At 50.0% G+C, this 26,967-nt stretch overlaps 1 pseudogene; it reads left to right on the top strand.

Moving 5' to 3' along the window:
- Positions 1-9,167: 9,167 nt before the first annotated feature.
- Positions 9,168-13,706, top strand: LOC147119275 (uncharacterized; annotated as a pseudogene).
- The last annotated feature ends 13,261 nt before the right edge of the window (positions 13,707-26,967 follow it).

Genomic DNA, 26,967 nt, shown 5'->3' with positions numbered 1-26,967 from the left:
TAAAGGCCCACCGCCTACCCTGGCCCCGGGCCCTGAACAAGGGACTGGAGAAACTCGCTGCCCTGCGGATCAGACAATCAGCCGGCGCTAGTCCCGCCCCTCGAGCTCCCCGATTGTTGGAGGACCCGCCGCCGGCTCGCTCCTCCAGACCCGCCCCACTCGCTCCCTATTGGTCGAAAGCTCCCGTCAATCAGGCCGTGGGCCCGGGTCACGTGTCCCCGAGGAGATCACGTGAATCGTCCAACTGACGCCGCTCGGTCCTGGTCCTCGCGGACTCTCAGGTTTTTCTATTTCACTTTATTCTCTCCCGATCCACCCCTCCCCCCCACCCCGCGCGATTCTCCACCCAATCGGAGCGGAGAAAACTCACTTTGCGTCACCGATCGCGACTCTGTAACCGACACCAAGGCCTTTCCCCGCGCCGACTCCGTCCGACAGGATCCGAATGCGCAGGCGCAGCTCCGAGTGGGTGAGGGGGTTTGTGACCTCTGGGCATGCGCGGTTATTACCCTTGGTGACCGGGAGGGGCCGCTGTGCCGGACTCGGCCCAAACCGCCGTCCCGCGTACGCATGCGCGGACTCTCGGCTGTAAATCAACCAACAGCCAGAAGAGGTCGCTGGTGATACCAGTGAAGAGAGAGAGACTTGCATTTATATAGCGCCTTTCACCACCACCGGACATCCCAAAGTGCTTTACAGCCAAGTAAGTACTTTTGAAGTGTGGTCACTGTTGTAATGTAGGAAACGCAGAAGTCAATAATCGCACAGCAAGCTCCCACAAACAGCAATGTGATAATGACCAGATAATCTATCTTTTTGTTATGTTAATTGAGGGATACACATTGGCTAGGACACCGGGGATAACTCCCCTGCTCTTTCCCACATTATAACAGTGACTACACTCCAAAAGTACTTCATTGGTTGTAAAGCACTTCAAGACGTCTGCTGGTCATGAAAGCACTGTATAAATGCAAGCCTATCTTTCTCGAAATAATGTCATGGGATCTTTTACATCCACCTGAGAGAGCAGACGGGGCCTCAGTTTAATGTCTCATCCGAAAGACGGCACCTCCGACAATGCAGCACTCCCTCAGCACTGCACTGGAGTGTCAGCCTAGATTTTTGTGCTCAAGTCTCTGGAGTGGGACTTGAACCCACAACTTTCTGACTCAGTGGCGAGACTGCTGCCAACTGAGTCACAGCTGACACTAAAGAACAAGCAGTTCTGACAAAAGGTCATCGATCTGAAACGTTAACTCTGTTTCTCTCTCCACAGATGCTGCCTGACCTGCTGAGTATTTCCAGCATTTTCTGTTTTTATTAAAGAAAGGAGGGAGTGATTGCTGACAGGAAGAATGTTAGGTCACCCTGCGCATGCGCACCTCCCTGGCGGCTGAGGCGAAACACCGACTCGCCCCCCACCTGAGCCGCGCACACGTACCAGATGTTGAGGTTCCGCATGCACGCCCGGTGTTCCAACCGTGGGGTTTTGTGCACTGAGCATGTGCGCTGCGGACCGATTGGGACAGGCGATTGTGGAGGAGGAGGGAGAGCGCGGGGGCCATGAGCACATGCACGGGACTCAGAGTCAACAGAGCGCTTTCTGCAGCGCCGGGGCTTGTGGGTATTGCAGCCGCCATTACTGCTGATCCTTTCAACCAACCTGTGCAGCAGCTTGGACCTGAAAATCAGCTTCACTGTCCCTAGGGTCGGAAAGGGGAAAATTAAACAACAGTTTGCCTCTGATCCTTTTCTGATCTCATTTTACAGGGTTATAGAAGTGGAGCAGTTACAGGCGGGAAGCTCTGACCAAACATCACGTCAAGATCTGACAGAGTCGCTCGATTCATCCGGACCTGAATATCATCGGCCTTTGCACATGGAAGGAGAAAGCAGCAATCTCAGCGATGACAAACCGCACACGTGTTCGGTGTGTGGACGCGGATTCAGCCGATTGCCTGACCTGGCGAGACACGTGCACCGTCACACCGGGGAGAAACCGGGTAAAGGTGGGGACGGCAGGAAGGGATTCAGTTCCCTGTCTGCATTGGAAGTTCAACGGCGCAGTCACACCAGGGACAGTCCGTTCACCTGCTCCGTGTGTGGAAAGGGATTTGTTCGTTCATCCCACCTGCAAACACACCAGCGAGTTCACACTGGGGAGAGACCATTTCAGTGTTCTGACTGTGGGAAGAGCTTTAAAAGCCCCGGGGAAATGAAGAAACACCAGCGAGCTCACACTGGGGAGAGACCATTTCAATGTTCTGACTGTGGGAAGAGCTTTAAAAGCCCCGGGGATCTGAAGCGACACCAGCTCGTTCACACTGGGGAGAGACCATTTCAGTGTCCTGACTGTGGGAAGAGCTTTAAAAGCCCCGGGGAGCTGAAGCGACACCAGCTTGTTCACACTGGGGAGAGACCATTTCAGTGTCCTAACTGTGGGAAGAGCTTTAAAAGCGCCAGGGATCTGGTGCGACACCAGCTTGTTCACACTGATGAGAGACCATTTCAGTGTCCTAACTGTGGGAAGAGCTTTAAATGTCCCCAGGATCTGAAGGAACACCAGCGAGCTCACACTGATGAGCGACCATTTCAGTGTTCTGACTGTGGGAAGAGCTTTAAAAGCCCCGGGCATCTGAAGGGACACCAGCGAGCTCACACTGGGGAGAGACCATTTCAATGTTCTGACTGTGGGAAGAGCTTTAAAAGCCCCGGGGAACTGAAGGGACACCAGCGAGCTCACACTGATGAGAGACCGTTTCAGTGTCCTAACTGTGGGAAGAGCTTTAAAAGCCCCGGGGAACTGAAGCATCACCAGCGAGTTCACAGTGATGAGAGGCCGTTTAACTGTCCTGACTGTGGGAAGAGCTTTAAAAGCGCCGGGGATCTGAAGCAACACCAGCTTGTTCACACTGGGGAGAGGCCATTCACCTGCTCCGTGTGTGGGAAGGAATTCATTCAGTCATCCAACCTGCTGACACACCAGCTTGTTCACACTGACAAGAGACCCTTTAAATGTTCTGACTGTGGGAAGAGCTTTAAAAGTTTGAAGAGCCTTAAGGGACACCAGCGTGTTCACACTGATCATAGAATCTAACAGCACAGAAGGAGGTGATTCGGCCCATCGTGTCTGTGCCAGCTCTTTGAAAGAGCTGTCCAATTTAGTCCCAAACCCCAGCTTTATCCCCAGAACTCTGCAAACTAGTCCTCTTCAAGTACATGTCCAATTACCGTTTGAAAGTTCCTGTGGAACCTGATTCCAGCATCCTTTCAGATGGTGCGTTCCAGATCTTAACAACCCTCTGTGTGAAAACAATTCTCCTCATTTCCCTCCAGTTCTTTTAGCAACTATTTTAAATCTGTGACCTTTGGTTACCGACCCACTTGCCAGAGTGAACAGTTTCTCCCTACTTGCTCGATCAAAACCCCTCATCATTTTGAACACCTCTATTATGTCTCCTCTTAACCTTCTCTGCTCTAAGGGGAACAATCCCAGCTTCTCCAATCTCTCCACATAACTGAAGTCCCTCATCCCTGGTACCATCCTGGTCAACCTCCTCTGCACCCTCTCCAAGGCCTTGACATCCTTCCTAAAGTGTGGTGCCCAGAACTGTACACAAGACTCCAGCTGAGGCCAAAACCCTGCAGCTGTACAAAACCCTGGTTAGCCCACACCTGGAGTACTGTGAGCAGTTCTGGGCACCACACCTTAGGAAGGATATATTGGCCTTGGAGGGAGTGCAGCGGAGGCTTACCAGAATGATACCCGGACTTCAAGGGTTAAGTTACGAGGAGAGATTACACAAATTAGGGTTGTATTCCCTGGAATTTAGAAGGTTAAGGTGTGATCTGATCGAAGTTTTCAGGATATTAAGGGGAACAGATAGGGTAGATAGAGAGAAACTATTTCCGCTGGTTGGGGATTCTAGGACTGGGGGCACAGTCTAAAAATTAGAGCCAGACCTTTCAGGAGTGAAATTAGGAAACACTTCTACACACAAAGGGTGGTAGAAGTTTGGAACTCTCTTCCGCAAACGGCAATTGATGCGAGATCAATTGTTAATTTTAAATCTGAGATTGATAGGTTTTTGTTACCCAAAGGTATTAAGGGATATGGGCCAAAGGCGGGTGTATGGAGTTAGGTCACAGATCAGCCATGATCTCATTGAATGGCGGAACAGGCTCGAGGGGCTGAATGGCCTCCTCCTGTCCTATGTTCCTAACTAGTGATTTGTAAAGGTTTAGTGTAACTTCCATGTTTTTGTATTCAATGGCCCTATTTACAAAGCCAAGTAACCCATACGCTTTCTGAACCGCCTCACCAAATTGCCGTGGCACTTTCAAAGATTTGTGAATATGGACCCCCAGGTCCCTCTGCTCTTGCACCCCCCTCAAAATAGTCCCATTTCGATTATACGGCCTCTCCCTGTTGTTTCTCCCAAAGTGCATCACTTCACACTTATCCTCATTTAATTTCATCTGCCTTGTGTCTGCTCATTTCACAGTCTGTCTCTGTCCTCCTGAAGTCTGCTACTACTATGCTCACTATTTACTACGTTGCCAAGTTTTGTATCATCTGTAAACTTTGAAATTTTACACCTATACCGAAGTCCAGGTCAGTTATATATAACAAGAAAAACAATGGTCCTCATCCCGACCCCTGGGGGAACCCACTGCATACTTCCCTCCAGTCAGAAAAACATCCCTCAGCACTGCTCACTGCCTCCTCTCCCTTAGCCAATTATATACCCAAATTATCATCAGCCCTTTAATTCCCTGTGCTTCTATTTTCCGAGTAAGTCTCTTGTGTGGTACTTTATCAAATGCCTTTAGAAAGTCCATGTATACAACATCTGCTGCACTACCTTCATCAACCCTCTGTTACTTCATCAAAGAACTCAATCAGGTTAGTCAGACACGATTTACCTTTAACAAATCCATACTGGCTGCCCCTTATTAACCCATGCTTCTCCAAGTGAGAATTAATTTTGTCCTTGACAATGGTCTCTAGTCATTCACCCACCACTGACATTAGACTGATTGGCCTGTAGTTACCAGGTTTATCCCTCTCCCCTTTTTTAAACAGGGTGTAACATTTGCAATACTCCAGTCCTCTGGCACCACGCCCATATATCTGAGGGAGATTGAAAGATTGTGGTCAGAGCTTCTGCTATCTCCACCCTAGCTTCCCTCAGCAATCTAGGATGCATCGCATCTGGACCGGGTGACTTGTTAACTTTGAGTGATGACAACCTATTTAGCACCTCCTTTCTATCCATTTTTATCCAATTTCTCTACTCCCCCCTCCTCTACTGCGACATTAACTTCATCCTCTTCTTTTGTGAAGACAGATGCTAAGTACTCATTCAGTACCTCGGCCACGCCCTCTGCCTCCGTATGATGAGCTCCTATTTGGTCCCTAATCGGCCCCACCATTCCTTTAACTATCCTTTTACTTTTCATATGTTTATAGAAGATTTTTGGGTTCTCTTTTATGTTACCTGCTAATCTTTTCTCATATTGTCTCTTTGCCCTTCTTATATCCTGTTTCAATTTCCCCCGCACTCTCTGTATTCTGCCTGGTTTTTGACTGTATTCTGTACCTGACATTTGTTGCAAACCTCCTTTTTCTTGTTTTATTCTAACCTCGATATCCTTTGTCATCGGGAGCTCGAGCTTTGGATGGCCCATCTTTCCTCCTTATGGGAAGATGCTTGGTTTGTACCCGAACTATCTCAGCCCTGAAGGCCTGCCATTGGTCATTCACTGTTTTCCTGGACAATCTTTGTTTCCAGTCCACCGGTGCTCGATCCCTTCTCAAACCACTGAAATTGTCTCTCTTCCAGCTGGGTATTTTCACTGCTAATTTTATTTTGTCCCTTTCCATAACTACTTTAAACCCAATGATATTGTGATCACTGTTAACCAGATCCCTCCTGCCCCAGAACCGATGAGAGACCCTTTAAATGTTCTGACTGTGTAAAGAGGTTTCAGAGTTCATCCAACCTGCTGAGTCACCAGCGACTTCACACAGATCTTCAAAGAAAGGAAGATGTTTTAGAAATGTTGGCGGCACTAAAGGTTCACAGCCATCTCAGAGTAGTGTCCCTTTAATTGCAATCTCACAGAACAAGAATCACTGTCCCTTTAACTACCACAAATCCCTGTGTGGAGGAGAGGGGGAGATACAGTCTGTCCCAGTAACTGTCGCAGAACAGAATTAGTGACCCTGTCCCATAGGGGCTTGACCCTCTCCACTCCCTGCTTTTCCTCAAGTGTCTCATCCTTAAAATTCTCATCCTTGTTTTCAAATCCCTCGGTGGCCTCGCCCCTCCCTATCTCTGTAATCTCTTCTAGCTCCACAACGCCGCCCCCCCCCCCCCCCGAGAGATCTGCGCTCCTCTAATTCCGGACTCTTGAGCATCCCCGATTTTAATCGCTCCACCATTGGTGGCCGTGCCTTCAGTTGCCTGGGCCCTAAGCTCTGGAATTCCTTCCCTAAACCTCTCCATCTCTCTACCTCTCTCTCCTTCTTTAAGGTGCTCCTTAAAACCTACCTCTTTGACCAAGCTTTTGGTCATCTGCCCAAATATCTCCTTATGTGGCTCAGTGACAAATTTTGTTTTATAACGATCCTGTGAAGAGCCTTGGGATGTTTTACTACATTAAAGGTGCTTTATAAATACAAGTGGTTGTTGTTTCCTGAAACTAATAATAAATTCCCCAGAGGGAAACTTGTGCTTTTACTCCCAAATATTAAAAAGTTTGTTCTACAGAAGCACGAGGTTTATCTGCTTTTATTGATGAATTTAAAAAGTCTCTATTAAAACCTGAGCCAGTGTGTTGTGAGACAAAGAGCCTTGTGTCCAATAAGGGGAATAAAGGCCCACAGCCTCCCCTGGCCCCGGGCCCTGAACAAGGGACTGGAGAAACTCGCTGCCCTGCGGATCAGACAATCAGCCGGCGCTAGTCCCGCCCCTCGGGCTCCCCGATTGCTTGGAGGACCCGCTGCCGGCTCGCTCCTCCAGCTCCGCCCCGCTCGCTCCCTATTGGTCGGAAGCTCCCGTCAATCAGGCCGTGGGCCCGGGTCACGCGTCCATGGGGCGATGACGTCACTGAGGCGTGGGTCCGGGTTACGTGTCGCTGAGGAGGTCTGACCCGCTCCGCGAGGCTGAATCCGCTCCGTTCGCTTCCCGGGACCCTCGGACTCTCAGGTTTGTGTTTACCGTCATTTATTTCCCCGTCTCTCTCCGCCCATCCGTCCAGCTGAAAAAACTCTCTTTCCGCCGGTAATTCCGACTCTTCAACCGTTAACGAGTGTCGCCCCTGAGCATGCGCACTAGTAGCTGGTCCTGGGACTCTGTCCCTGAGCATGCCCACAAGCAGCTGGCCCTGGGGCTCTGCTGCCCCTGAGCATGCGCACTCGCAGCTGGTCCTGGGACTCTACCCCTGAGCATGCCCACAAGCAGCTGGTCCTGGGACTCTGCTGCCCCTGAGCATGCCCACTAGCAGCTGGTCCTGGGACTCTGGGCCCCTGAGCATGCCCACTAGCAGCTGGTCCTGGGACTCTGCTGCCCCTGAGCATGCCCACTAGCAGCTGGTCCTGGGACTCTGGGCCCCTGAGCATGCCCACTAGCAGCTGGTCCTGGGACTCTGCTGCCCCCTGAGCATGCCCACTAGCAGCTGGTCCTGGGACTCTGGGCCCCTGAGCATGCGCACTAGCAGCTGGTCCTTGGGACTCTGCCCCTGAGCATGCGCACTACCAACTGGTCCTGGGACTCTGCTGCCCCTGAGCATGCCCACTAGCAGCTGGTCCTGGGACTCTGGGCCCCTGAGCATGCCCACGAGCAGCTGGTCCTGGGACTCTGCGGGTTTATAAAGTCGGAGTCGGCCTCAGGCCCGAATGAGATCCCGCGGCCCGGTCTGTGATCCGCCGGACGGCAGCGGTGAGGCTTTTTCTCGGTGACAGGCCCGAGTTATGCGCCGCCATCTTGGTGGAGGAAAGATGGACCAGTTCCACCTGCAGCACGGCCCATGCGCGGCTATCTTCTCTCCTGAGGTGGTCCCTGGGACCGAGGATGACGCGCTTCCACTAACAATGGGTTGTCAGGTGACTTATGAGCGCGGCACCAGGAAACCCGGACAGGAGAAACGACAACTGGATCGACACAGCAGCGACGCCAATCCAGAGCCGGCTTGTATCAGGGCGGGCGCTGGATGCGGAAGTCGGTCCCTGGCCGCCTGTGTAGGTCTTTTTGTTGCTTCAGTTTGAGCTGGAGTGGAGATGGAGGAGAAGCTGCTGGGTTTAACCCCCAGTACTTCTGAGCCCAGGAGGACCCAACAATTTCCAATGTGAGACTGTCAAGGGAGGTGGATCCTGGGGGAGATTAGGTTGTTAAACAGACAGTCCCTACAATGTAAAAGACTATTGTTTTAGGAACAAGTATTTCTGTAAAGGCTTTTAATCCATTTGACATATGCAGAATTTTTAATTCATTCTAGAGATGTGGGCGTCGCTGGATGGCCCAGCATTTATTACCCATCCCTAGTTGCCTTTGAGAAGGTGGTGGTGAGCCGCCTTCTTGAACCGCTGCAGTCCGTGTGGTGAAGGTGCTCCCACAGTGCTGTTAGGGAGGGAGTTCCAGGATTTTGACCCAGTGACAATGAAGGAACGGCAATCTATGTCCAAGTCAGGATGGTGTGCGACTTGCAGATGATGGTGTTCCCATGCACTTGCTGCCCTTTTCCTTCTAGGCAGTAGAAGTCGTGGGACAGGTAGGGTGGCAGGTTCCCTTCCATAAGAACACAAGAAGTAGGAGCAGGAGTAGACCATACGGCCCCTCGAGCCTGCTCCGCCAGTCAGTAAGATCATGGCTGATCTTCGACCTCAGCTTGACTTTCCCACCCGATCCCCATATCCCTGAGGGACACTAGTGAACCAGATGGGATTTTATGACAATCTGGCAGCTTTCATCATTACTTTTTTTCTGGTACTGGCCCCACAAATTCCCAGATTCATTGAGCTCAATTTCACAACCTGTCTTTGTGTTTTTGTGGGTTCTCTCACGCTCACTTTTTCTTGTTTTATATTCATTTTACAGGGTAGTAGAAGGGCAGGATTTGTAGACAGGATATTTAACTCAAACATCACATCAAGATCTGACAGAGTCACTCGATTCATCGGGACCTGAATATCATCAAACAAAACATGGAAGCAAAAAGCACCGTTCACAGCGGGGAGAAACCGTACACGTGTTCTGTGTGTGGACGAGGATTCAGTCGATGCTCTGGCCTGGCGCAACACAAGCGCAGTCACACCGGGGGGAAACCCTGGAAATGTGGGGACTGTGGGAAAGGATTTGATTACCCGTATCAGCTGGAAACTCATCGACGCAGTCACACTGGGGAGAGACTGTTCAGCTGCTCAGTGTGTGGAAATGGATTCACTCAGTCAAGTGACTTGCTGACACACCAGCGAATTCACACTGGGGAGAGGCTGTTCACCTGCTCTGTGTGTGGGAAGGGACTTACTCAGTCATCCCAGCTACTGAGACACCAACTTGTTCACACAAACATGAGACCTTTTCAATGTTCTGCATGTGAGAAAAGCTTTAAAAGCAAAAGGGATCTGCTGACTCACCAGCGAGTTCATTCTGGGGAGAGGCCGTTCACCTGCTCTGAGTGTGGAAAAGGATTCACGAATTCAACGACCCTTCTGACACACCAGCGAGTTCACCTGCTCAGTGTGTAGGAAGAGAGTCACTCAGAGCTCCATCCTGCTGAGACACCAGCGCACTCACACTGGGGAGAGGCCGTTCACCTGCTCCGTGTGTGGGAAGGGATTCACTCAGTCATCCCACCTACTGATTCATCAGCGAGTTCACAAGTGACTGCAGCGGTTGGATTCTGCTGTTATTGCTGCTGTTAATCACATCCAGGACTGAACCCTGTTCATTCTGACAGTTGGGTTCACTCCCACTGTTGAACTCCACCACTGACCCTGCTGAAGGTTGTAGGCTCAGGGAGTGGGGCCTCCAGGAGTGGACGGTAAGAAAGCTGGGTTTCGGTGTCCTGACAGATATATGGCGAGGAACCAGAGGAATCCTTACTAAGGAAATGACTGGGGTTTCACCGGCCAGCGTAGGCCTAGGGGTGAATGATGCCTGACTCCCTGAACTATCTTACATTGAACCCAGTTCAGATCAAGATGAATTCAGTTTACAGAAGAATAGAGAGAAATATCACCCACAGTTTATGGAGACAAAAGCAGCCATTAGAGAAGCTCAGAGATCTTTGGAAAAGAAGATGGTGCTCAATTGTGGTAATAATGGCAAAATCTTTCCCAGCTCCGTCAGGAGGCAGAATCCCGTTAAAGATGGTTTCGGGCAGGAGTGGGCAATGATTTGGGCTGGAGGGCCACTTAACAAGTTGTGGTGAGCTGTTGAGGGCCGCACACCAATGTTGCCCCTAAGGTGCGCTGCTGCACGGTGGCGCAGCAATGGCGAGGCCCCGCGCAGGCCGTTCACCAGCTCCTGCCACTGGGAGAGAAACCGCGCAGCACATTTAAAGGGCCCGCGCACGTTGGTGAGAGCAAAGTGTTCAATTGGTGAATCGGAAACAGTCCGACTCTTAGTGTTGAGCATCGCACCACTTCTACCCTCCCAATAATTTATCAATATAAATTCAGATAGTCCTCAGATACTATCTTAAATACACAGAATGTGGTGTAAGATAGTAAAATCTGCCGTTACTAAATGAATGAAATGAGTGATCGATCAATCGATGGATTATATGTTGGACTGAACGTCCACGTGGCTGGTTGGCCGAGCGGCTCGAGCCTTTTGAAGCACAAGTAGCTCTTTGTGGACACTGTTTCTGCTTCAAAAAACTGAAGGACATCAGAAGTCATTAACAGAGACGGGCACAGCATGCCAGCTCAACAAATGGCACCAAAGAATGGTGGGATGTGGGTTTATGCCCATTCTCCCTCACACTGCAAATCCTTAATCCCCACTGGACTGTCGGGAAGAAAGAGGGGGTCAACAGAAAGTGAGCGTGTCCCCACAAGGAAGTCCATCTGGAGGGTGAGACCCCACGGGTCACAGTAGAACAGCAGGGTCAGAGCAAGCTGCCCACCTGTTCCCTCAGCTGAGAATGCTTTGGTTGTGTGCAGGGACCTAAAGAGAAAAAAACACACAACAAAAAGTAAAAGGCAAAAGAAAACTTCAAAGGATTTGCTTAAAGTAAGAAAATACTATATTTGTAAAATAACTGCAGGTAGTTCTTTGGCTAAACTCTTACTTAGTCAAACAATCATATTCCAATAAGTGATATTGCAGCTTGCTGTTGATGATAATTAGAGATGTACTTTGTATATAAATAGTGTACGAGGTTAAAAAGCAGAAAGCTTCCCATTTGGGGATTCCTGTTGCTGCGGAACTGCTCAGGCTGTTTCCATAGTTATTTTATTGTCCTTTTGGCCATTTTTAGTAGTTGTCCTTCTAGTTCAGATATGCTGGGGGTAATTTGAACCTCCCCCACCTGACGGGATTGAATTTCCTGCCTGTTTTACACCTTCCCCGATTTTGCTCTCCAATGATTTCAGTTGAAAGTGAAATCGGGCGGGGTGTAAAACAAGCGGCCGATCTGATCGCATTAGTTTCCCGCTGGGTGTGTGAGGTTAAAATCACCCCCTGCTGTTTCCAAACACAACCCAAGCAAATTTCTCCTGACAATAGTTTGGTTCTGATCCTTAATAATGTTCCAGCTACTCTTATCACCACAATTGCTTTAATTCTGACATTTGGCCTGTGATCTGAAAGCAAAGCAGTGATCTCTTCACATGCAGTGAGCAAATGGGAACAAACTGGAGGTCCATTGTGCAGGAAGAAACCCAGACACGCGACGACCTTTTCTCTCATTTGAAGATGTGCATTGCTGAAGAGGATAAGACAGCTTGTAATGTGGAGGACAATCTAGTGTCAGGCAGTGTGCTTGGAGATGTCCAAATATTTATCACCATCCAGTCTGGTCCTCCGCATTGAAAACTCTTGGAACATCTCGGATTTGTGAAACATTGAGGTTGGTTTTATTGGAAATATCAAATTCAGCTCTGATTTGCAAACCTTTATTATCGTAATGTTCTTGCCATTGGGATGCATCAGTCAGCTGAATAAGGTAGATTTGATATTTTCAGTAAATACAGGGTTCAGTTTCATATTTCCAAATATGATTGGCTTCCCAAGTCCATTAAACACCACAGAGCAGATCATTCAGTCAGGCTCATTTTCAAAGAAAGGCTCAATTGCAACTGGCACATGGGCAAGAATGGAATGTCGATCCTTCTCTTGCAGCTGATCGGGGATCTTGGATGTGTTTGACGTTGCTGAGATTGCTGAGCTTAGACTTCTTGGGGCTGATTTTCATTCTGGGTGGACATCGGGTGAGCGGTGCGATGGTGCTGCCTGTCCAATGTCCTCGGAAAAAGGACCCAGCCATTTTGATGGCCGCGCCTCCTCTGTGCAATATCCAGCTCCAACCGCTAAACCAGGGCTGACAGGGAGCTTGCAGATCGGAGGGCGGGGGGTGGGTGAAACTGGAAATCTGGCAGCTCCTCCATGGAACAGAGCCAGACACATTGATGCAGAAAACGGCAGATACCATTTGCCCGCCTCTATTTGTGGTTGTGACTCCCCTGCTGCCTCGGAGACAATGATCCGCCTCCTGATGTTATATGGGCTGGGGTCAGTTGCGGCGGATGTTCGAACTCGAAGCCAGTCTTGGCGGGCTGGATTGAATCTGTTGGCGGGTCTTTCATCATATCAAGATTCACTCAGTCATTCACCCTGCTGAGACACCAGCGAGTTCACACTGGGGAAAGGGTGTTCACCTGCTCCGTGTGTGAGGAGGGATTCACTCAGTCATTCACCCTGCTGAGACACCAGCGAGTTCACACTGGGGAGAGGCCGTTCACCTGCCCCGTGTGTGAGAAGTGATTCGCTCAGTCATCAAACCTGCTGACTCACCAGCGAGTTCACACTGGGGAGAGAACGTTCACCTGCTCCGTGTGTGGGACGGGATTCACTCGGTCATCCCACCTGCTGAGACACCAGTGAGTTCACAAGTGACTGCAGGGGTTGGATTCTGCTGTTATTGCTGCTGTTAATCACATCCAGGACTTGAACTATGTTCATTCTGACAGTTTAGGTTTGTTTCTGCTGATGTTAGTAACCCCTCTAATTTGGCTGGAGTTTAATATTCTGGAAATAAGTCAAATAAATCTGCTTTGTTTCAAACACACTTTGTATCGAGTCCTTGACGTCTCTAAAATAAGAGGAGACTAATCGATGTCCTGTTACCGACTGTTCCATTTTGGGCCTTTTCTCCTTTGTTAAAGAAAGACTTGTATTCATACAGCACCTTTCACAACTTCAGGACATCCCAAAGCGCTTTACAGCCAATGAAGTACTTTTGAAGAGCAGTCACTGTTGTAATGTAGGAAATGCAGCAGCCAATTTGCGCACAGCAAGGTCCGTGTGTGGGAAGAGATTCACTCAGTAATCCACCCTGCTGAGACACCAGCAAGTTCACACTGGGGAGAGGCTGTTCACCTGCTCTGTGTGTGGGAAGGGATTCACTCATTGGTCCCACCTGCTGAGACGCCAGCGAGTTTACAAGTGACTCCAGGGGTTCGATTCTGCTGTTAATCACATCCAGGACTGAACCATGTTCATTCTGACAGTTGGGGTTTGTTTCACAGAATCACAGAAGAATCACAGAAACCCCACAGTGCAGATAGAGGCCATTTCGGCCCATCGAGCCTGCACCGACACATATCCCACCCGATCCCCGTAACCCCTACACCAACACATATCCCACCCTATCCCCGTAACCCCACGTATTTAATCCCCCTAACACTAAGGTCAATTTATCATAGCCAATCAACCTAACCCGCACATCTTTGGACTGCTGATGTTAGTAACCTTTCTAATTGGGCTGGAGTTTAATATTCTGGAAATAAGTCAAATAAATCTGCTTTGTTTCAAACACACTTTGTATCGAGTCCTTGGCGGCTCTAAGATAAGAGGAGACTAATCGATGTCCTGTTACCGACTGTCCCATTTTGGGCCTTTTCTCCTTTGTTAAAGAAAGACTTGTATTCATACAGCACCTTTCACAACTTCAGGACATCCCAAAGCGCTTTACAGCCAATGAAGTACTTTTGAAGAGCAGTCACTGTTGTAATGTAGGAAATGCAGCAGCCAATTTGCGCACAGCAAGTCCCACAGACAGCAATGTGATAATGACCAGATGATCTGTTATAGTGATGTTGGTTCAGGGAGAAATGTTGGCCAGGACGCCAGGGAGAACTCCCCTGCTCTTCGAAATAACATCAGGGGATCTTTTATAAAAACAGAAAATGCTGGAAATACTCAGCAGGTCAGGCAGCATCTGTGGGGAGAGAAACAGAGTTAACATTTCAGGTCGATGACCCCAGTTCTGACAAAAGGTCATCGACCTGAAACGTTAACTCTGTTTCTCTCTCCACAGATGCTGCCTGACCTGCTGAGTATCTCCAGCATTTTCTGTTTTTATTTCAGATTTCCAGCATCTGCAATATTTTGCTTTTGTATGGGATCTTTTATGTCCACTTGAGAGGGCAGATGGGGTCTCTCTTGAACGTCTCGTCCGAAGACGGCACCTCTTTCAGTGCAGCGCTCCCTCAGTACTGCATTGGAGTGTCGGCCTCGATTTTGTTCTCAAGTCTCTGAAGGTGGACTTGATCCCACAACCTCCTGACTCAGAGACAAGAGAGAGAGAGTGCTCCCACTGAGACACAGAGAGAGAGAGAGAGAGAGAGTGCTCCCACTGAGACAGAGAGAGAGAGAGAGAGTGCTCCCACTGAGACAGAGAGAGAGAGAGAGAGAGAGAGAGAGAGAGAGAGTGCTCCCACTGAGACAGAGAGAGAGAGAGAGAGAGAGAGAGTGCTCCCACTGAGAGAGAGAGAGAGGGAGAGCTACCACTGAGCCACGACTAACACCCGATCATGACTCTAGATTATTTCAGTTCTCATACCTTCAGTTACTCTCATGGATAAGTCCCAGCTCTCCATACCATCCAGGGTGCCTCTCCTAGACTTGGTATCCAGGGGAGGTATCGGTAACATGCCCCTGTACCTGCCCCGGGAGTGTTTGATGGGACAGTGTAGAGGGAGCTTTACTCTGTATCCAACCCGTGCTGTACCTGCCTTGGGAGTGTTTGATGGGACAGTGTAGAGATGCTGTTGTTGTTTGGCGAACCGACCTCTACCGCGCAGAAGCTGAACACCAACTCTCCAACACTTCCTCCTACCTCCGCTTGGACCATGACCCCACTAGCAAACATCAAGCCATTGTTTCCAAGTGTGTCACTGACCTCATCTCCTCTGGAGATCTTCCCTCCATGGCGCCAACCTCATAGTCCCCCAACCCCGCACAGCCCGCTTCTAACTCCTTCCCAAGATCCACAAACAGGACTGCCCTGGTAGACCCATCGTTTCAGCCTGTTCTTGCCCCACGGAACTTATCTCTTCCTATCTCGACTCTTTTTTCTCCCCTTGTCTAGTCTCTTCCCACCTACATTCGCGACTCTTCCGACGCCCTCCGTCACTTTAACAGTTTCCAGTTTCCTGGCCCCAACCGTCTCCTTTTCTCTATGGACGTCCAATCCCTCTACACCTCCATCCCCCACCAGGATGGCTTTCGGGCACTCCGTTTCTTCCTGGAACAGAGGCCCAACCAGTCCCCATCCACCACCACCCTCCTCCGCCTGGCTGAACTTGTTCTCACATTGAACAACTTCTCCTTTGACTCCACTCACTTCCTCCAAATTAAAGGTGTTGCTATGGGAACCCGCATGGGCCCTAGCTATGCCTGCCTGTTCATGGGATATGTGGAACACTTTTTGTTCCAGCCCTACTCAGGTCCCCTCCCTCACCTCTTTTTCCGGTACATCGATGACTGTATTGGTGCCATTTCCTGCTCTCGCCCTGAACTGGATAAGTTCATTCACTTTACTTCCAATTTCCACCCTTCCCTCACCTTCACATGGTCCATCGCCGACTCTTCCCTTCCCTTCCTTGACTTCTCCGTCTCCATTTCTGGCAATCGGCTTTCAACAAACATCCACTACAAGCCCACCGACTCCCACAACTACCTGGACTACACTTCCTCCCACCCCGCTTCCTGTAAGGACTCTATTCCATTCTCCCAGTTTCTCCCTCTCCGCCGTGTCTGTTCTGACGATGCCACCTTCCATACTAGTGCCTCCGACATGTCTTCCTTTTTCCTCAACCGAGGATTCCCCTCTACCGTGGTTGACACGGCCCTTGACCGTATCCGTTCTATTTCCCGCACTTCTGCTCTCACCCCTGTCCCTCCCTCCCGGAACCACGATAAGGTTCCCCTTGTCCTCACCTTTCACCCCACCAGCCTCCACATTCAACGGATCATCCTCCGCCATTTCGGCCACCTCCAATGTGATCCCACCACCAAACACATCTTCCCCTCGCCTCCCCTTTCAGCATTCCGAAGGGACCGCTCCCTCCGCGACACCCTGGTCCACGCCTCAATCACCCCCAACAGGAGATGCAGCACATGCCCTTTTACCTCCTCCCTTCCCACTGTCCAGGGCCCCAAACACCCCATCCAGGTGAAACAGCAATTTACTTGTACTTCTTGCAATCTAGTATACTGTATTCGCTGCTCACGATGCGCTCTCCTCTACATTGGGGAGACCAAACGCAGATTGGGCGACCGCTTTGCGGAACACCTCCATTCAGTCCGTAAGGGTGACCCTGAGCTTCCGGTCGCCTGTCACTTTAATTCACCGCTCCACTCCCGCTCTGATCTCTCTGTCCTCGGGCTATTACATTGTTCCAATGAAGCTCAACGTAAGCTCGAGGAACAGCACCTCACCTTTCGATTGGGCACTTTGCAGCCTGCCGGACTCAACATTGAGTTCAACAATTTCAGATAATTATCCCTGCCCCCATTTTTCATGCAGTATGATTTTTGCCATTCCCATTTGCAACATTTTATCTTTCCTGCCTCTTACAAAAGTACAGGGTGTTCTTTCTATTCCTTCCGCCCCTCCTAACCGCCCCCCCTCGCCGCCCCCCCCCGGTCTCTGCACCTGCTTAATATCTGTTACATCTCCAGCTTTTCCCAGTTATGATGAAGGGTCCCAGACCTGAAACGTTAACGCTGGTTCTCTCTCCACGGATGCTGCCTGGCCTGCTGAGTATTTCCAGCATTTTCTGTTGTTATTTAAGCTTTACTCTTAACCCGTGCTGTACCTGCCCTGGGAGTGTTAGATGGGACAGTGTAGAGGGAGCTTTACTCTGTATCTAACCCGTGCTGTCCCTGCCCTGGGAGTGTTTGATGGGACAGTGTAGAGGGAGCTTTACTCTGTATCTAACCCGTGCTGTACCTGCCCTGGGAGTGTTTGATGGGACAATGTAGAGGGAGCTTTACTCTGTATCTAACCCGTGCTGTACCTGCCCTGGGAGTGTTTGATGGGACAGTGTAGAGGGAGCTTTACTCTGTATCTAACCCGTGCTGTACCTGCCCTGGGAGTGTTTGATGGGACAATGTAGAGGGAGCTTTACTCTGTATCTAACCCGTGCTGTACCTGCCCTGGGAGTGTTTGATGGGACAGTGTAGAGGGAGCTTTACTCTGTATCTAACCCGTGCTGTACCTGCCCTGGGAGTGTTTGATGGGACAGTGTAGAGGGAGCTTTACTCTGTATCTAACCCGTGCTGTACCTGCCCTGGGAGTGTTTGATGGGACAGTGCAGAGGGAGCTTTACTCTGTATCTAACCTGTGCTGTACCTGCCCTGGGAGTGTTTGATGGGACAGTGTAGAGGGAGCTTTACTCTCTATCTAACCCGTGCTGTACCTGCCCTGGGATTGTTTGATGGGACAGTGCAGAGGGAGCTTTACTCTGTATCTAACCTGTGCTGTACCTGCCCTGGGAGTGTTTGATGGGACAGTGTAGAGTGAGATTTACTCTGTATCTAACCCATGCTGTACCTGCCCTGGGAGTGTTTTATGGGACAGTGTAGAGGAAGCTTTACTCTGTATCTAACCCGTGCTGTACCTGCCCTGGGGGTGTTTGATGGGCCAGTGTAGAGGGAGCTTTACTCTGTATCTAGCCTGTGCTGTACCTGCCCTGGGAGTGTTTGATGGGATAGTGTAGAGGAAGCTTTACTCTGTATCTAACCCGTGCTTTACCTGCCCTGGGAGTGTGTGATGGGTCAGTGTAGAGGGAGCTTTACTCTGTATCTACCCCGTGCTGTACCTGCCCTGGGAGTGTTTGATGGGACAGTGTAGAGGGAGCTTTACTCTGTATCTAATCCGTGCTGTAGCTGCCCTGGGAGTGTTTGATGGGACAGTGTAGAGGAAGCTTTACTCTGTATCTAACCCATGCTGTACCTGCCCTGGGAGTGTTTGATGGGCCAGTGTAGAGGGAGCTTTACTCTGTATCTAGCCCTTGCTGTACTTGCCCTGGGAGTGTTTGATGGGACAGTGTAGAGGGAGATTTACTCTCTATCTGATCCGTGCTGTACCTGCCCTGGGAGTGTTTGATGGGACAGTGTAGAGGGAGCTTTACTCTGTATCTAACCCGTGCTGCACCTGCCCTGGGAGTGTTTGATGGGACAGTGTAGATCAGGGGTTCTCTGAGGCCCCTCCTGTGTTATAACAATTCCCCGGACCCCCTGTAACACAACACAAGTATTAATTGGCTGTAAAGCACTTTGGGACATCCTGAGATTACAGAAGCCTCTCTATAAATGCAAGTCTTTCCATTTCAAATCACTGTGCTTTATTTTTTGAAATAAATAGTTATTTGACGATTAAGTGCGGTAATAGTATGTTTTAAACTCCCTCCTCCTTGATTCTCCAACACAAGAGGCCCAGTGACCACACAAGCTGCCTTGTGGCTGCCTTCCTTCCAGCCCACGTGATCTGCTCACCTGAGCAAAGCCCAGCTCCCAGGCGGAGGCAGGGAGTGCACTGATTGGCCCTTTATCGCCCCGTCCACCCTGGCAGCCACCAATCGGAGAGTGAGCCGGGTGCAGTGGGTGGGGCTGGCCTTTGATTGACAGATTGAGCTCCCGCTCGCGGTGCTTTGAATTTCGCCCCAACAATGGCGGGCAGTTGGAGGCGGGACTTGGGCCAAGCGGATTGGCTGCTGGCCTTTGATTGATGGTTGACGGGACCAATCCCCGGGGCCGCGGGCTGTCTTGCTCAGTGGCGCCGCCTGGTGTGAGGGCGAGCGGCGGCTGGAGCTGCGGGTCCCGCAAACTGCGCCTGCGCACTGCTCCTGTTCCAGCGGGAGAAGGTGTTCAACGGGCTGGGCTCCTGGGATTGGGAATGGCCCCACCCTCCAATAAACCCCAGCCTGGATTTGTAGGGGGGGAAGGGGGTAGATGGGGGCAACAGGCTGGATGGAGATGGTGGGAATCTGGATCAACCCAATTGGCAGCGAGCGAGGGGCGGCTTCCGCAGCCTTGGCCCCATCGCGCCCCACATCGCTTCCCCCGCGGCTGCTCAATGGGAACTGAGCCGGCGCCCGGTGTGAGGGCTGCTTGTGAGAGAAAGAATGAAAGAGGGAGAGAGTTTCTGGGCCCACCCCTTGAAACCTTCTCGCGGACCCCCGTTGAGAACCTCTGATCAACAAGAGGCGATGCATCAACTCGGCAAGGCTTCTTCGGCAGCACCTCCCAAACCCACCACCTAGAGGGACAAGGGCAGCAGGCGCAGGGGAACACCACCACCTCCAAGCTTCCCTCCAAGTCACACACCATCCCGACATGGAAATATATCGCCGATCCTTCATCGTCGCTGGGTCAAAATCCTGGAACTCCCTCCCTAACAGCGCTGAGGAAGGACCTTCACCACACGGACTGTAGCGGTTCAAGAAGACGGCTCACCACCACCTACTCAAGGGCACCAATCCCAAAGTCACGGACACCAATCTCCTCCTGTCTGATATAAACCAATCCCAAAGTCACGGACACCAATCTCCTCCTGTCTGGTATAAACCAACCCCATAGTCACTGACACCAATCTCCTCCTCTCTGATATAAACCAGCTCCACAGTCAGACACCAATCTCCACCTGTCTGATATAAACCAACCCCACAGTCACTGACACCAATCTCCTCCTGTCTGATATAAACCAACCCCACAGTCACCGACACCAATCTCCTCCTGTCTGTTATAAACCAGCCACCCAGTCACTGACACCAATCTCCTCCTGTCTGATATAAACCAACCCCACAGTCACTGACACCAATCTCCTCCTGTCTGTTATAAACCAACCCCACAGTCACTGACACCAATCTCCTCCTGTCTGATATAAACAAAACCCCACAGTCACTGACACCAATCTCCTCCTGTCTGTTATAAACCAACCCCACAGTCACAGACACCAATCTCCTGTCTGATATAAACCAGCCCCGTCACTGACACCAATCTCCTCCTGTCTGATATAAACCAACCCCACAGTCACTGACACCAATCTCCTCCTGTCTGATAGAAACCAGCCCCACAGTCACTGACACCAATCTCCTCCTGTCTGTTATAAACCAGCCCCACAGTCACTGACACCAATCTCCTGCTGTCTGATATAAACCAGCCCCAGTCACTGACACCAATCTCCTCCTGTCTGATATAAACCAACCCCACAGTCACTGACACCAATCTCCTTCTGTCTGATATAAACCAACCCCACAGTCACTGGCCCCAATCTCCACCTGTCTGATATAAACCAACCCCACAGTCACTGACACCAATCTCCTTCTGTCTGATATAAACCAACCCCACAGTCACTGACACCAATCTCCTCCTGTCCGATATAAACCAACCCCACAGTCACTGACATCAATCTCCTCCTGTCTGATTTAAGCAACCTCACAGTCACTGACACCAACCTCCTCCTGTCTGATATAAACCAACCCCACAGTCACCAAAACCAATCTCCTCCTGCCTGATATAAACCAACCCCAGTCACCGACACCAATCTCCTCCTGTCTGTTATAAACCAATCCCACAGTCACTGACACCAATCTCCTCCTGTCTGATATGAACCAGCCCCAGTCACTGACACCAAGCTCCTCCTGTCTGATATAAACCAACCCCAGTCACTGACACCAATCTCCTCCTGTCTGATATAAACCAACCCAACAGACACTGACACCAATCTCCTCCTGTCTGATATAAACCAACCCCACAGTCACTGACACCAATCTCCTCCTGTCTGATATAAACCAGCCCCAGTCACTGACACCAATCTCCTCCTGTCTGATATAAACCAACCCCACAGTCACTGACACCAATCTCCTCCTGTCTGATGTAAACAAACCCCAGTCACCGACACCAATCTCCTCCTGTCTGTTATAAACCAACCCCACAGTCATTGACACCAATCTCCTTCTGTCTGATATAAACCAACCCCACAGTCACCGACACCAATCTCCTTCTGTCTGATATAAACCAACCCCACAGTCACTGACACCAATCTCCACCTGTCTGATAGAAACCAACCCCAGTCACCGACACCAATCTCCTTCTGTCTGATATAAACCAGCCCCACAGTCACTGACACCAATCTCCTCCTGTCTGATATAAACCAACCCCAGTCACTGACACCAATCTCCTCCTGTCTGATATAAACCAACCCCACAGTCACTGACACCAATCTCCTCCTGTCTGATATAAACCAATCCCACAGCCACCGACACCAATCTCCTCCTGTCTGATATAAACCAACCCCACAGTCACCGACACCAATCTCCTCCTGTCTGATATAAACCAGCCCCAGTCACTGACACCAATCTCCTCCTGTCTGATATAAACCAACCCCACAGTCACTGACACCAATCTCCTCCTGTCTGTTATAAACCAGCCCCACAGTCACTGACACCAATCTCCTCCTGTCTGATATAAACCAACCCCACAGTCACCGACACCAATCTCCTCCTGTCTGATATAAACCAACCCCACAGTCACTGACACCAATCTCCTTCTGTCTGATATAAACCAACCCCACAGTCACTGACACCAATCTCCACCTGTCTGATACAAACCAGCCCCACAGTCACTGACACCAATCTCCTTCTGTCTGATATAAACCAACTCCACAGTCACTGACACCAATCTCCACCTGTCTGATATAAACCAACCCCACAGTCACCGACACCAATCTCCTTCTGTCTGATATAAACCAACCCCACAGTCACTGACACCAATCACCTTCTGTCTGATATAAACCAACCCCACAGTCACTGGCACCAATCTCCACCTGTCTGATATAAACCAACCCCACAGTCACTGACACCAATCTCCTTCTGTCTGATATAAACCAACCCCACAGTCACTGACACCAATCTCCTCCTGTCCGATATAAACCAATCCCACAGTCACTGACACCAATCTCCTTCTGTCTGATATAAACCAACCCCACAGTCACTGACACCAATCTCCTCCTGTCCGATATAAACCAACCCCACAGTCACTGACATCAATCTCCTCCTGTCTGATTTAAGCAACCTCACAGTCACTGACACCAATCTCCTCCTGTCTGTTATAAACCAATCCCACAGTCACTGACACCAATCTCCTCCTGTCTGATATAAACCAGCCCCACAGTCACTGACACCAAGCTCCTCCTGTCTGATATAAACCAACCCCAGTCACTGACACTAATCTCCTCCTGTCTGAAAAAACCAACCCCAGTCACTGACACCAATCTCCTCCTGTCTGAATTAAACAACCCCACAGTCACCGACACCTATCTCCTCCTGTCTGATATAAAGCAGCCCCAGTCACTGACACCAATCTCCACCTGTCTGATATAAACCAGCCCCACAGTCACTAACACCAATCTCCACCTGTCTGATATAAACCAACCCCACAGTCACTGACACCAACCTCCTCCTGTCCGATATAAACCAATCCCACAGTCACTGACACCAATCTCCTTCTGTCTGATATAAACCAACCCCACAGTCACTGACACCAATCTCCTCCTGTCTGATATAAACCAACCCCAGTCACTGACATCAATCTCCTCCTGTCTGATATAAAGCAGCCCCAGTCACTGACACCAATCTCCTCCTCTCTGATATAAACCAGCCCCACAGTCACTGACACCAATCTCCTCCTGTCTGATATAAACCAATCCCACAGCCACTGACACCAATCTCCTCCTGTCTGATATAAACCAACCCCACAGTGACCGACACCAATCTCCTCCTGTCTGATATAAACCAGCCCCAGTCACTGACACCAATCTCCTCCTGTCTGATGTAAACCAACCCCACAGTCACTGACACCAATCTCCACCTGTCTGATATAAACGAACCCCACAGTCACCGACACCAATCTCCTTCTGTCTGATATAAACCAATCCCACAGTCACTGACACCAATCTCCTTCTGTCTGATATAAACCAACCCCACAGTCACTGACACCAATCTCCACCTGTCTGATATAAACCAGCCCCACAGTCACTGACACCAATCTCCTTCTGTCTGATATAAACCAACTCCACAGTCACTGACACCAATCTCCACCTGCCTGATATAAACCAACCCCACAGTCACTGGCACCAATCTCCACCTGTCTGATATAAACCAACCCCACAGTCACTGACACCAATCTCCTTCTGTCTGATATAAACCAACCCCACAGTCACTGACACCAATCTCCTCCTGTCCGATATAAACCAATCCCACAGTCACTGACACCAATCTCCTTCTGTCTGATATAAACCAACCCCACAGTCACTGACACCAATCTCCTCCTGTCTGATATAAACCAACCCCACAGTCACTGACATCAATCTCCTCCTGTCTGATTTAAGCAACCTCACAGTCACTGACACCAACCTCCTCATGTCTGATATAAACCAACCCCACAGTCACCGACACCAATCTCCTCCTGTCTGTTATAAACCAACCCCACAGTCACTGACATCAATCTCCTCCTGTCTGATTTAAGCAACCTCACAGTCACTGACACCAATCTCCTCCTGCCTGATATAAACCAACCCCAGTCACCGACACCAATCTCCTCCTGTCTGTTATAAACCAACCCCACAGTCACTAACACCAATCTCCTCCTGTCTGATATAAACCAACCGCACAGTCAGTGACACCAATCTCCTCCTGTCTGATTTAACCAACCCAACAGTCACCGACACCTATCTCCTCCTGTCTGATATAAACCAACCCCAGTCACTGACATCAATCTCGTCCTGTCTGATTTAAGCAACCTCACAGTCACTGACACCAACCTCCTCCTGTCTGATATAAACCAACGCCACAGTCACCAACACCAATCTCCTCCTGCCTGATATAAACCAACTCCAGTCACCGACACCAATCTCCTCCTGTCTGTTATAAACCAACCCCACAGTCACTAACACCAATCTCCTCCTGTCTGATATAAACCAGCCCCACAGTCACTGGCACCAATCTCCACCTGTCTGATATAAACCAACCCCAGTCACTGACACCAATCTCCTCCTGTCTGATATAAACCAACCCCAGTCACTGACACCAATCTCCTCCTGTCTGAATTAACCAACCCCACAGTCACCGACACCTATCTCCTCCTGTCTGATATAAAGCAGCCCCAGTCACTGACACCAATCTCCTCCTGTCTGATACAAACCAACCCCACAGTCACCGACACCAATCACCTTCTGTCTGATATAAACCAACCCCACAGTCACTGACACCAATCTCCTTCTGTCTGATATAAACCAACCCCACAGTCACTGACACCAATCTCCACCTGTCTGATATAAAGCAACCCCACAGTCACCGACACCAATCTCCTTCTGTCTGATATAAACCAACCTCACAGTCACTGACACCAACCTCCTCATGTCTGATATAAACCAACCCCACAGTCACCGACACCAATCTCCTCCTGTCTGTTATAAACCAACCCCACAGTCACTGACATCAATCTCCTCCTGTCTGATTTAAGCAACCTCACAGTCACTGACACCAATCTCCTCCTGCCTGATATAAACCAACCCCAGTCACCGACACCAATCTCCTCCTGTCTGTTATAAACCAACCCCACAGTCACTAACACCAATCTCCTCCTGTCTGATATAAACCAACCGCACAGTCAGTGACACCAATCTCCTCCTGTCTGATATAAACCAGCCCCACAGTCACTGACACCAAGCTCCTCCTGTCTGATATAAACCAACCCCAGTCACTGACACCAATCTCCTCCTGTCTGATATAAACCAACCCCACAGTCACCGACACCAATCTCCTCCTGTCTGATATAAAGCAGCCCCAGTCACTGACACCAATCTCCTCCTGTCTGATATAAACCAACCCCACAGTCACCGACACCAATCTCCTCCTGTCTGATATAAACCAGCCCCACAGTCACTGACACCAATCTCCTCCTGTCTGATATAAACCAGCCCCACAGTCACTGACACCAATCTCCACCTGTCTGATATAAACCAACCCCACAGTCACTGACATCAATCTCCTCCTGTCTGATTTAAGCAACCTCACAGTCACTGACACCAACCTCCTCCTGTCTGATATAAGCCAACCCCACAGTCACCAACACCAATCTCCTCCTGCCTGATATAAACCAACCCCAGTCACCGACACCAATCTCCTCCGGTCTGTTATAAACCAACCCCACAGTCACTGACACCAATCTCCTCCTGTCTGATATAAACCAGCCCCACAGTCACTGACACCAAGCTCCTCCTGTCTGATATAAACCAACCCCAGTCACTGACACCAATCTCCTCCTGTCTGATATAAACCAACCCCAGTCACTGACACCAATCTCCTCCTGTCTGAATTAACCAACCCCACAGTCACCGACACCTATCTCCTCCTGTCTGATATAAAGCAGCCCCAGTCACTGACACCAATCTCTTCCTGTCTGATATAAACCAACCCCACAGTCACCGACACCAATCTCCTCCTGTCTGATTTAAGCCAACCCCAGTCACTGACACCAATCTCCTCCTGTCTGATTTAACCAACCCCACAGTCACCGACACCAATCTCCTCCTGTCTGATATAAACCAAGCCCAGTCACTGACACCAATCTCCTCCTGTCTGATATAAACCAGCCCCAGTCACTGACACGAATCTCCACCTGTCTGATATAAACCAACCCCACAGTCACCGACACCAATCTCCTCCTGTCTGATATAAACCAACCCCACAGTCACTGACACCAATCTCCTTCTGTCTGATATAAACCAACGCCACAGTCACCGACACCAATCACCTTCTGTCTGATATCAACCAACCCCACAGTCACTGACACCAATCTCCTTCTGTCTGATATAAACCAACCCCACAGTCACTGACACCAATCTCCACCTGTCTGATATAAAGCAACCCCACAGTCACGGACACCAATCTCCTTCTGTCTGATATAAACCAACCCCACAGTCACTGACACCAATCTCCTTCTGTCTGATATAAACCAACCCCACAGTCACTGACACCAATCTCCACCTGTCTGATATAAACCAGCCCCACAGTCACTGACACCAATCTCCTTCTGTCTGATATAAACCAACCCCACAGTCACTGACACCAATCTCCACCTGTCTGATATAAACGAACCCCACAGTCACCGACACCAATCTCCTTCTGTCTGATATAAACCAACCCCACAGTCACTGACACCAATCTCCCTCTGTCTGATATAAACCAATCCCACAGTCACTGACACCAATCTCCACCTGTCTGATATAAACCAACCCCACAGTCACTGACACCAATCTCCTTCTGTCTGATATAAACCAATCCCAGTCACTGACACCAATTTCCTCCTGTCCGATATAAACCAATCCCACAGTCACTGACACCAATCTCCTTCTGTCTGATATAAACCAACCCCACAGTCACTG

Source organism: Somniosus microcephalus, chromosome 4, assembly GCF_052327205.1.
Source record: "Somniosus microcephalus isolate GS21.2 chromosome 4, FLI_Smic_1.0, whole genome shotgun sequence".
Classification (NCBI taxonomy): domain Eukaryota; kingdom Metazoa; phylum Chordata; class Chondrichthyes; order Squaliformes; family Somniosidae; genus Somniosus; species Somniosus microcephalus.
The sequence above is the reverse complement of the archived record's forward strand: the minus strand, read 5'-3'. Positions and strand labels throughout refer to the sequence as shown.